The 10,893-nt window shown below is 42.5% G+C and overlaps 1 pseudogene across 1 annotated transcript; it reads left to right on the forward strand.

The window, feature by feature from the left end:
- The first annotated feature begins 8,757 nt into the window (after nucleotides 1-8,757).
- LOC147449913 (UDP-glycosyltransferase 76C2-like) lies at nucleotides 8,758-10,577 on the forward strand (annotated as a pseudogene). The gene is made up of 2 exons (XR_015189487.1): nucleotides 8,758-9,493; nucleotides 9,604-10,577. The product of XR_015189487.1 is annotated as a UDP-glycosyltransferase 76C2-like (transcript).
- Nucleotides 10,578-10,893: the final 316 nt, after the last annotated feature.

A 10,893-nucleotide genomic window follows, 5' to 3' on the forward strand; every position in this document is an offset into this window, starting at 1 on the left:
ACAAATGGGCCTGGAGCTTTTGAAAGAAAATTGGATTGGGTCCTTACCCCGTTCCTTGGGAAGTTTGTCAAAGGATTCATAGATGATTTCTATGTAAACATTTCAAGGAAAGAGCATGTTCAAAAGCTTGAAATGACTTTTGCAAGGTATGATGAACGCGGGGTCAGTTGAACCCTAAGAAATGTCATTTGGCGCAACCAAGGGTGAAGCTCCTTGGACATGTGATTTCAAAAAATGGGATTGAAGTGGATCCAGAGAAAGTGGAGGCTTTGTTGTTGCTGTCATCTCCAAAAGATACCAGAAATTTGGCTACTTTCATATAGAAGGTTAAATATCTGTCTCGATTCATACCTTTGGTATCACAACTATTGTATCCATTACATCAAGTAGTTAAGAATGATCCCTTGGAGTGATGCAGTGAATGAGAGCTGGCAATGATGCCATTGGGGCCATGTTGTTGCAAAAAGGGAAGGAATCTCAATATATGAAACCTGTTCACTAGGCTAGCAGAGTGAAGACTCCTCATGAAAGAGATTACTCTGAAATTGAATTGGTGATGACCAACATGGTTTATGCTTGCAGACGTTTCAAACACTACTTGTTGCAAAAGTCGTTCACCTTTCTTGTTGGAATTAGGGTTGCAGAGAAACGCTCAAGGCACACAATAGAGAGTGTGTTACTTCGTGTGAAATGGAAAGATAGATAGCCCTAGAGTGATGGGCGTACATACAATGCACGGGGGAAAAAACCTCCTAAAGAGGGAAAAAATGCCTCGACGGTCCTAGTGTGTTCACACACATCACTACCACATGTATATGGTAACAAATCCCCCCTGGAGTGATGCAGTGAACGAGAGTTGGCACATGAGTAAAGGGAAGTTCCATGCCCTGAGGAAATGATCAGTCCACAAAGTTCCACAAAGGGGAGTAAGCCCAAAGCTTAACGGAAAGCTTCGAGCTTCTCACGAGACAATGCCCTTGTGAAAAGATCTGCAAGGTTGTCCTGTGTTGGCACATAAGCCAAGCTGATCTCTCCTGCTGAGAGCTTCTCCCTGACATAGTGGTAATTCACCTCAATGTGCTTTATGCGAGCATGAAAAATTGGGTTCCTCGGAATTGCCAATGCACTATGACTCTCAATGTAGATAGTGTTGGCAGTGTCCTTTCCAACACCCAAATCAGCCATAAGGCATCTGAGCCATACACACTCAACCGTAGCTGTGAAGACTGCCCTGTACTCAGCCTCACAACTCGAAGTGGCCACAGTAGGTTACTTCTTGCTCAACCATGATATACATGAACTGCCAAGCATGAAACAAAAACCACTTGTGGACACTCGCATGTCAAAACAACCAGCCCAATCTGAGTCCGAAAAAGCATGTAAATCTTGGCGGCAATGATCCCCCCTTAGGATAAAACAAGCCAAGATGTAAAGTGCCAGTAAGGTAGCAAAAAATACTCTTGACAGCCTGCCAATGCTTAGACCTTGGGCTATGCATAAATCTGCTGACCTGTGAGACTTCAAACTGAATATCTGGCCTCATGTTGCATACATAAATGAGGCAGCCAACAACAGTTTGGTAAAGAGCGACATAAGTAGGATCGCCAGCATCATGTAGACTCAACTTCAAACCTATTTCCATGGGAGTGGCAATAGGTTTGCAATCCTCAAGTCCAAACTTACATAGCAATGTCTCTATGTAACTTTTCTAACACAAGGCAATACCACCATCACACTGCTTAAATTGTATGCCCAAATAATGATGCAACAACCCCAAATTTTTCATCTTGAAAGTAGCATTCAAATCAGCCTTAAATTCAACAATATGTCTCTCATTTGGTCCAATGATCAACAAATCATCTACATAAAGAACCACAATCATAAGTGCATCACCCTCACACTTTACATACAATGTGCTTTATGTTGGACTGTTATGAAAGCCTTGTTTGACCAAATGAGTGTCAGCTTTCTCATAACCAAGCACAAGGAGATTGCTTCAACCCATACAAAGCCTTGTTACGTTTGCACGCTTTGTCCTCTTGTCCTTTCTTGACAAAACCGCGAGGGTGCGTTACATAAACTTCCTCAAATATGTCACCATTCAAGAAAGCAGTAACAATGTCTGATTGATGTACATCCCAACCAAAATGAGCTGCTAATGCACATAGAAAATGCACAGTAGTCATACGGTAAGTGGGAGCAAAGGTCTCTTCATAATCTATGCCTTTTTGCTGTGCATAACCCTTTGCAACAAGTCGAGCCTTATGGTGATCGATCTCACAATCCGGCTTGCATTTCAACTTGTAAACCCACTTCATACCAATGGCCTTTTTTGCCAGGAGGCAAATCACATAAATCCCATGTGTCATTTTCTATAAGTGCATCATATTCTGAATGCATGGCAGCCATCCAATTTTCTGAATTCTGTGCTTTATCAAAAGACAGAGGCTCCTCAACATCATGTAAGCTAGACATAGCCAAATCATAACAATCTGATGCATAAGATGCATAGTGAGATCCTGAACGAGTACGACTAGACAAAGGTGCATCCAATTTACTGTCACGCAAAGTTGCACCAGCCATTTGGACATACCTCTAGCCTTCTCATTTTCAGCCCTTTCCTCAACAAGTACATCATGTACATCTGCATCAGTAATAGGCTGATCTATAACATTTTCAGAAACCCCCATAGGCTACACATTGGCCTCATTGGAATTTACATTCGTATTTTCACCCACTGAAAAGAGACAACAAAGTGTCATAAACGTCATGTGAGCTTACATTACTGTCTCTAGTACATGATAGCAAGGGCTGAACAGAATCTTCCACAAACACTACATCCCGTGAAACCAGAATACGTTTTGTTTGCGGATGATACAACCTGTAACCTTTGCTTTCAACACTATAACCAACAAAAATACATTTGACAACCTTATCATCCAATTTTCTTCGTTGTGTTTGTGGCACCAAAGCATATGATAGAAGGCTTTCTATCATGCCATGCTTCATATGGAGTAATAGACTGCAAAGCTTTCGTAGGACACCTGTTTAATACATAAGTGGCACACATGATGGCCTCAAGCCAAAAAGAATGTGGCAAAGATTGACTTTTGACCATACATCATGCCATTTCCGTAAGTGACCTGTTTTTCCTCTCAGCAACACCATTTTTCTGAGGTATATAAGGCACTGTACATTGGCGTTTTATCCCACGACTAGTCAGAAATGCATTGAATTCATGAGACATATACTCCCCCCCTTGATCGGAACGGAGGGTGCCCATAGTACATTTCGAGACATTTTCAGCCATAGCCAGAAATGGTTTGAAGCACATAAAACTTCGGACTTCTCTTTAAGCGGAAATACCCATGCATGCCTGGAGTAATCGTCAATGAAAGTCACGAAGTAAAGGTAATTGCCCAAGGACGGAGTTTACATGGGTCCACAAACATCACTATGCACAAGCTACAACCTGCTTGTGGCCCAAACTAAACCATCCTTTGGAAACTTAGAACGCTGCATCTTACCCAAAATACAGCCTTCACAAACATGTTTGACATGTGCTTCAAGAGGCGGCAAAGAAGCAACCATACCAGATTTCTGCAAACGCAGCAAACTGGCAAAATTCAGATGACCAAAACGTCTATGCCAAAGTTTTGCATCTGAAATAGCCCTTGAATCTACAACTGCATTTGCAAAATTTTGTCCACACTTGTCATACAAATTGAGCTTATACATCCCATGGCACAAAAGCCCAGATGCAACGATTTCATCATCAAAACTAAAATTATGAACTGTACATCTGTCATCCACAAATTTGACTACAAGTCCAAGTCTAGCAAGTGCAGATACAGACAAAAGATTCTTCTTGATCCGAGGTACATAGAGTGCATCAACAAGTGTGAAAGAACTTCCATTAGCAACAGTAAGCACAATCTTTCCAACTCCCTGAACCGGATAAGAGGCATTGTTGGCACAAGTGACTGAATTCCCATGAGGGACAGACTCGAGAGAGGTGAACAATTCATGATGTGAGGTAATGTGCTTTGTAGCACCACTGTCGACATGTGAATTTGTAGCAATTGACATGCATGCATCATGAACAACAGGATTGTAAGTGCACTGTGCACTAAAAGCCCATTCTGCATCAACATCAGCATTACAGTCTCCTTTTACAACAGACTCAACAATGGCTGCATTTGTAGTGGAACCAGCATTTGCAGTGGAACCACCCTCTTTCTTCTTAGCCTCTTTGGCCTTTAACTTAGGACACTGCTTGATCAAGTGATCACTAGCTTTACAATAATGGCAACGCATCTTCTTTTTGCCTTTATCACTAGAATTGCCAAACGATGTGCTGCCAGCAGAAGCATTGGGAACAGAAGTTTTGCCACTCACAGCAGAACCATAAGAAGTGGTTGCATTAATGTTACCAGCCTTTCTTTGAGAAGCAATAAAAGCCTGTTCAACTGCACACTGTCTAGTCCTATTTTTTCTAGAAAGTGACTCTTGCAACAGCAATGTGCATAATGCATCAAACTTGACAACTTCTAGATTTCCTTGGGTCATAAGTCTCCAAGTACGAGCAAAAGTCTGGTAAGGCATCAAGAACAGTTTGCACAAGGGAACTGTATGAAATGACTTCACCTACAGAAATAAGTTGCTCATTGATATCCTTGACACTAGCAAGGAAAGTGTCCATATCATCTTTCTCATGCATAATATTCGACTCTAGCTCTTTACGCAGCAAAGCAATTTTAGCCTCATTGCGACTTGCATAAAGACTAGCCAAAATATCCCAAGCTTGTTTTGCAGATTTTGCTGAACAGATGTGAGGAACAATGGTGCGCTTCATAGACAACACAATCAATGCATGAGCCTGCACATCCTTTACATCCCAACGAGCTTGTTCTGCCGTAGGCAAAACAACTCTAATAGCAGCAATCCTTGCAGCAAGACCTGCAACATTCTCAACATCGCCTACATCCTCAGAACCAGGACGTACATCAATGCCCTGCACAATACGCCCTTTGACACAAGAACATGTTGCATCATATAAGCCCACATAGGGTAATTGTCCCCATCCAACCTGTCCTCAATAGCAAACATCTTGAAGACATCTGTGTTGTTGTCAGCCATGGTAAATGTTGCACCTGATGTGAAAACTGCCCAAAAATAGGAGAAACGGAGAGGAAACAACACGTGCTATATAGAACAAATCGTAGAAGACTGTAAGGCACCTGTTATGCAAAAAACGGCACTGACAAAAATTCAACACAAAATGACAAATTTGCCTATACAGACCTACCTATGGTGGAAACAGAGGCTGAAATGAGCCCGAATTAAAAATCTAAGCCCAAAATATTTGTTGACCTGTGAACGCTCGCCAAACCTCACTGTAATTGGAGAAAGTGAGCAGGCATGTGCTGGAGCAGCTGGCGACTAAGCCCGGGAGGATGTAACCTGCTCTGATACCAATTGTTGGAATTAGGGTTGCGGAGAAACACACACAGCTTGGAGAGGACGAAGGAAGCTCAAGGCACATAATAGAGAGTGTGTTACTTCGTGTGCAATGGAAAGATAGACATCCCTAGAGTGATGGACGTATATACAATGCACGGGAGAAAAACCTCCTAAAGAGGGAAAAAATGCCTCGACGGTCCTAGTGTGTTCACACACATAACTACCACATGTATATGGTAACAATTCTCACCAATTATTCATTGCTTCCTTAGTTGTTCAATAATTCAAATACATCAAAAACAGTGATGAAATGGGTTATTGAACTTCAGGAGTTTTAGTTCATGTTTTTGGTGGAACATAGTACTCGGGCTACCCTGGCAAATTTAAAGTTGAGACTCTTGCTATATCTAATGTTTCACTGTTAAATTTTTATGGATCTTATCGAAGAAGTCATGATGCTGCTTCGGGAGGTATTGTCATTTATGATGCACAATGAAAACTTATAAGGAAGCAAGGGTTGAAACTTGATGCAAAAAGTAATAATGAAGCAAAGTACATGGCACTTGAAGGTGGTTTGCACATTTGTTTACAGTTGGGAATTAACCGCTTATAGATCAAAGGAGATGACCTGTTGGTCGTGAAGCAAGTATTGGGAGTGTGGAAGAATAAGAATCGTAAACTGAAGAATTTATGATTCAAGGTGAAATTGTTGCTCAAAAAGTTTGAAGCATGGAGTTTGCAGCATATTGATAGGTCTCAGAATGAAGAAGCTCGTGATGCTGCCCAAGAAATGATGACTTGTGTGTTTGTGTTGAAGGCAAATGCCCCTTTATATCATGGGAGGGAAGTGTTATCAAAGGAGATCGATTTTCTGTTGACAAGTGTCCTACCTGAAGATTGACCATCCTCCAAAAAGTACGCATTTATAAGAAAAGCCAGGAAATACAAAATGCTTGATGATGTGCTTTACATGAAAGGAAGTGATTTAGATTTGCATCGTGTGCCCTGGAAAGAGGAGATCTACAAGATCTTGGAAGAAAATCATGAGGGATCTTGTGGAGGCCATTTTGCCATGAAGATCATGCTGCATAAAATTTTGCAAGAAGGCTATGTATGGCCAAGCATTCAATGGGATGTTAACCGTTGCCAAAAGATGGAAAAGAGAATTTTGAAGCCCGAATTGCAAAAGACAATTCTAACTTTTGATGTCTTTGAAAAATGGGGTCTTGATGCTATTGGACCCTCACCTATGACTAGCAAAAGAAATGCTTACATTTTAACAATAGTATATTGTTTGTCACAATGGGTAGAAGCCAAGGCTGTTAAACAGATTACCAGTAAAGAAATGGAAAAGTTTGGTGTATATATGCTGCAAATTTGGTGTGCGCTTACAGCTACTTTCTCATAGAGGACCAGGATTTAGAGGAGAGCTGTTTGATTTCTTATGTGAAACGCTCAATATACATCATAGGTACATTTCTTCTTATTCTCCACAGTGCAATGGTCTCAATGAGAGGTTCAACGGAAAGTTGGTAAGATCTTAACAAAGATGACTCATACACATGGGAAGACTTGGGATTGGGAATTGCCTTGTGCATTATGGGCCTACAGAAATGCTATCAAAACGAGCACATGATTTTCTCCTTATCACTTGGTTTATGGCAAGGAAGCTTTATTGTCAATTGAAGTGGAGATTCCTGCACTCAAATTGTTGTCATTGGGAGATGAAGAGCAAACAAATACTTGGCAGAAAAGGTTGTTGGATTTGCACAACATAAATATATCGTGTTAATGGTTACAGATTGAAGAAATATCTAGCACGTTTGATGACAATTGTGACAGATGAGATGCTATCAATAGAGGAAGACAATGTGGAAACATCTAAGAATATAAATGAGGTTTTTGGGAATGAGCTGCATCATTTGTTTACCGTAGGAACCTCTGCTTGTCATGAATGATCAATCAGGCTAGGGAGGGTTGGCAAACTATATCAAGCATTTTTTAAATGAGCATAAAGTCTTTAAGTCATGCCAAAAAGCTTGCCCACTAGCCTCATGTATATATGTGTACATAGTTCTGCAAGTCTTGGAAGTGACCATGCAAAAAGCCATGTACAAAGGTGTGATTTTCCCAAGCTTGAATGCTAATGTTTTGAGTTGTTCGAGTCCACCATACATAGTTTTGAATGAATATTTTCAACCGTGCTGTATAGCTCGTGAATCAGACTTGTACATCATGAGTTATGAGCATCGGAAGTGGGCGGTCTTAACTTAGAAGATGATTGCGGGTACATGCGACAAGGGCAACTTAGCCAACTTGACAATTGAAGTTAGTAATGCTGAAGTTTAAGAATTCTAAACTAGTTGAGGACTCGAGCTCTAAGCCGTGTGTTACGGTGTGCCATTCGGTGATCGGAGCAGCAAGTTAAATGCTTGGGGGAAGTTGTCCAAGAAGCTCTCATGCTTTGAGAAAATCTGAAAATTTTTGGGCATGAGGGAGTTGGGAAGCTTAAAGAGAAAGTGCCATGTGGTGGGGGGATTATCCCACATGGGAAGAGAAAAGTGGAAAGTGGGGGGTATATAGCCTAAAGGGGGAGCCCACTATGGGTGTATATGAGTGAGAGGAGTTCTCTAGGCTTGCAATGTTGGAGCTCATGGACTCATGAGGGAGAAAGGGTGCATTTTGGGAGTTCACACTCAGCTAGGCAGGTGTTTGGACACTCCTTTTGGTCCCCGGTCACTTACCTCCACCCCATTCCCTTGGTCAAAGAGTCACTGACACCTCATTTTTAACCCAAAAAAGGCCTAAAATGAGCCAATTAAATGACACGTCATTTTTTGCCAAAAAAAAACCTAAAATGAGCCAATTAAAAGACGCCTTGAGAGAGAGCCTTGTTGGCTAAGAAGAGAGAGAAAATTGTTGGGGATAAAAGATAAAGAAGCTCCCATTTTAATAGCTGCAACATTTTAATAGCTCATTTTTTAGCAAGACAGAGTACACGCCCGGTTTCGAGTGGCCATAACTCTTTCATCCTTCATCTGTTTTTTGCCTATGGACACTCTACAGACATCTCCACGAGACAAGCTTTGTTATGATGTCCTCTGTTTCTCCTAATTTCGAGTGTGTTCCATGGTTGAAGGGTTTTCATAAATCTCTACAGGTGTTTTCGACGGCATAATAGTTCTTCCTTCCGACGGTGTGGTTCATGCAAGAGTACAGAGGCACTCGTTTCTCTTTCCGTTTACACGCTAACACTAGAGGGTTCACATTTTCTTTGCACCAATCCTTGAGCGCCACCTCCGTTACTCTGCATGAAGTCCCTAGAGTTGCTTTCCCACTGGTTTGCAATTATTGCATTGCCACCTCCATGCCGGAGATACACTTCACCTAATCTGAAATCTGTGTTGCTGAATGCTCTCATGGAAGTCCTCATGACTTATCGGTGAAAACGTGGAGGTTGCCATGGCTTGTGAAGCAGCAACAAAACCCAGGAGACACCATGCACTGGCGGTGCCGGCGCCGGCCCAAGGGCACATCAACCCCATGATGAGCTTTTGCAAGAGACTGGCAGCCCAGCAGGGCTTCACCATCACCTTCCTCCAAATAATCACTCCACAGCAGCAGTCAGCGGCTGTCCACGACCAGCAGCATGATGCGGAGACGCAGATGAGTGATAGGGCGGCGGCTGCTGCTGCTGCTGTAGAGGATGAGGGCATAAGGCTCGATATAAGGAGGATCCATATGGCCATGCCTGAGCCGAGCACATGCCCATACCTGGCACCAGCTGGGGCGGGCAGACTGGAGTGCTTCTTCAGTGCCATCAACAGCCTCGCCCCTCAAATCGAGCAGCTGCTGCTGCAGCAACAACGTCCGCCCATCACCTGCCTCATCTCAGACCTCTTCATGACTCTTCTTACGCAGAGTGTTGCCGACAAACTTAACTTGCCCAGAATTGCTGTCTACACTGCGTGTCAAAGCCAACTGCTGCTTACAAGCTACATACAAGAAGGAGCACTGCCTGTCGAAGAGGGTATTCTTTTCTTTCTCTACTCTCTGTTGAAGAATATCTTAAAGGTGTCCTGGGAGGAAAGACTTGTGAATGGATTTGTTAGTTGTGCTCTCTTTTCCTGTGTCTTCCAGAGAAGAAATTATCGTTGGGTGCAGTTTTAAAGCCACTGGAAGCAAGAGAAAGAGTGAAGGACAATATCTTGAGGACGGGGCTCCGCGGCCTACCTACTATTCAAGTTCGAGATCTTGTAACACAAAATGGAGAAGATGGATTTGGGTACACATCTGGGTTACGGTCGTTGCAAGAGACCAAAGGCAAAGCTCGGGCCATAGCTGTCAACACCTTCAAAGAAGTAGAAGAAGAAGCCCTGAAGGTCGACTTAGGCATACCAGTGTATGCAGTAGGTCCTTCGGTAGAGCCACTTGAAGATGAGGCCAACACAAGCTTTTGGAAGGAGGATGAAGCATGCATATGTTGTGGCTAGACTCGCAACCAGATTTATCAGTGCTTTATGTTTCATTTGGTAGCCTTGCCTCCGTAACTCTACCTCAGTTGGAGGAACTTGTTGCGGGCATTCTTTTCAGCAAGCATCGCTTCCTCTGGGTTTTCCGTCCCAACCATGTGAAGGATGCTCCATCTGCAACGTTCCCCGAGGATTTGTTATCTAAAAGTCATGGCAGGGGCTACGTGACACATTGGGCCCCTCAATTAAAAGTCCTCTCCCACCCATCCATCAGTGCCTTCCTCACTCATTGCGGATGGAATGCTACTCTAGAAGCCTTAAGCCATGGTCTACCTATGCTTTGCTTACCACTTTCAGCAGACCAATTCTTAAATGCCAAGCTCATCATTGAAGAGTGGAAAGTTGGACTAGGTTTTGCAGAGAGCAAAGAGAGCGGATTGATTGGAAGAGAGGAGATAGGGAGGGTCATTCAAATACTCCTTGAGACAAAAGAAGGAGAATGTCTTCAGAATAATGCAAATTACTCAAGGGATGTGTGTGCTCGAAACTGTTTACCTGAAGGCCAAGCATTCAAGAATATAGACTCCTTCTTTTCAGTGCAGCTAGGCTAATATATGATGTTCTCGTGTTTAATTCTCTTGATTCTCTCATTGCAGTAAGCTGATATATGTCTTATAGGAAGATCTATGATTACAGAGATTATTAAAGCCATTGTAATGTGCAGAACTATGGCAATACGAAGCAGGGATAGTAAACTTTGTAACAGAAAAGGATATGTTTTGAATAAGGTGCCTTCACAAGGGGGGTTTCACATGTGGATGTGCTCCAAGAGGCATGGGAAAATTCTTAACCAGGATCCCTCGGGACGTCCAAACGCAAATTTTCATTGATGAGGTTTTTTAGCAGGTTTTTGGCTTTAGATATATTAAATCACGGAGACCACTTTTCTTCCGTTTGA

This window comes from Adiantum capillus-veneris, chromosome 10 (assembly GCF_014529385.1).
Source record: "Adiantum capillus-veneris isolate H3 chromosome 10, ASM1452938v2, whole genome shotgun sequence".
NCBI lineage: Eukaryota > Viridiplantae > Streptophyta > Polypodiopsida > Polypodiales > Pteridaceae > Adiantum > Adiantum capillus-veneris.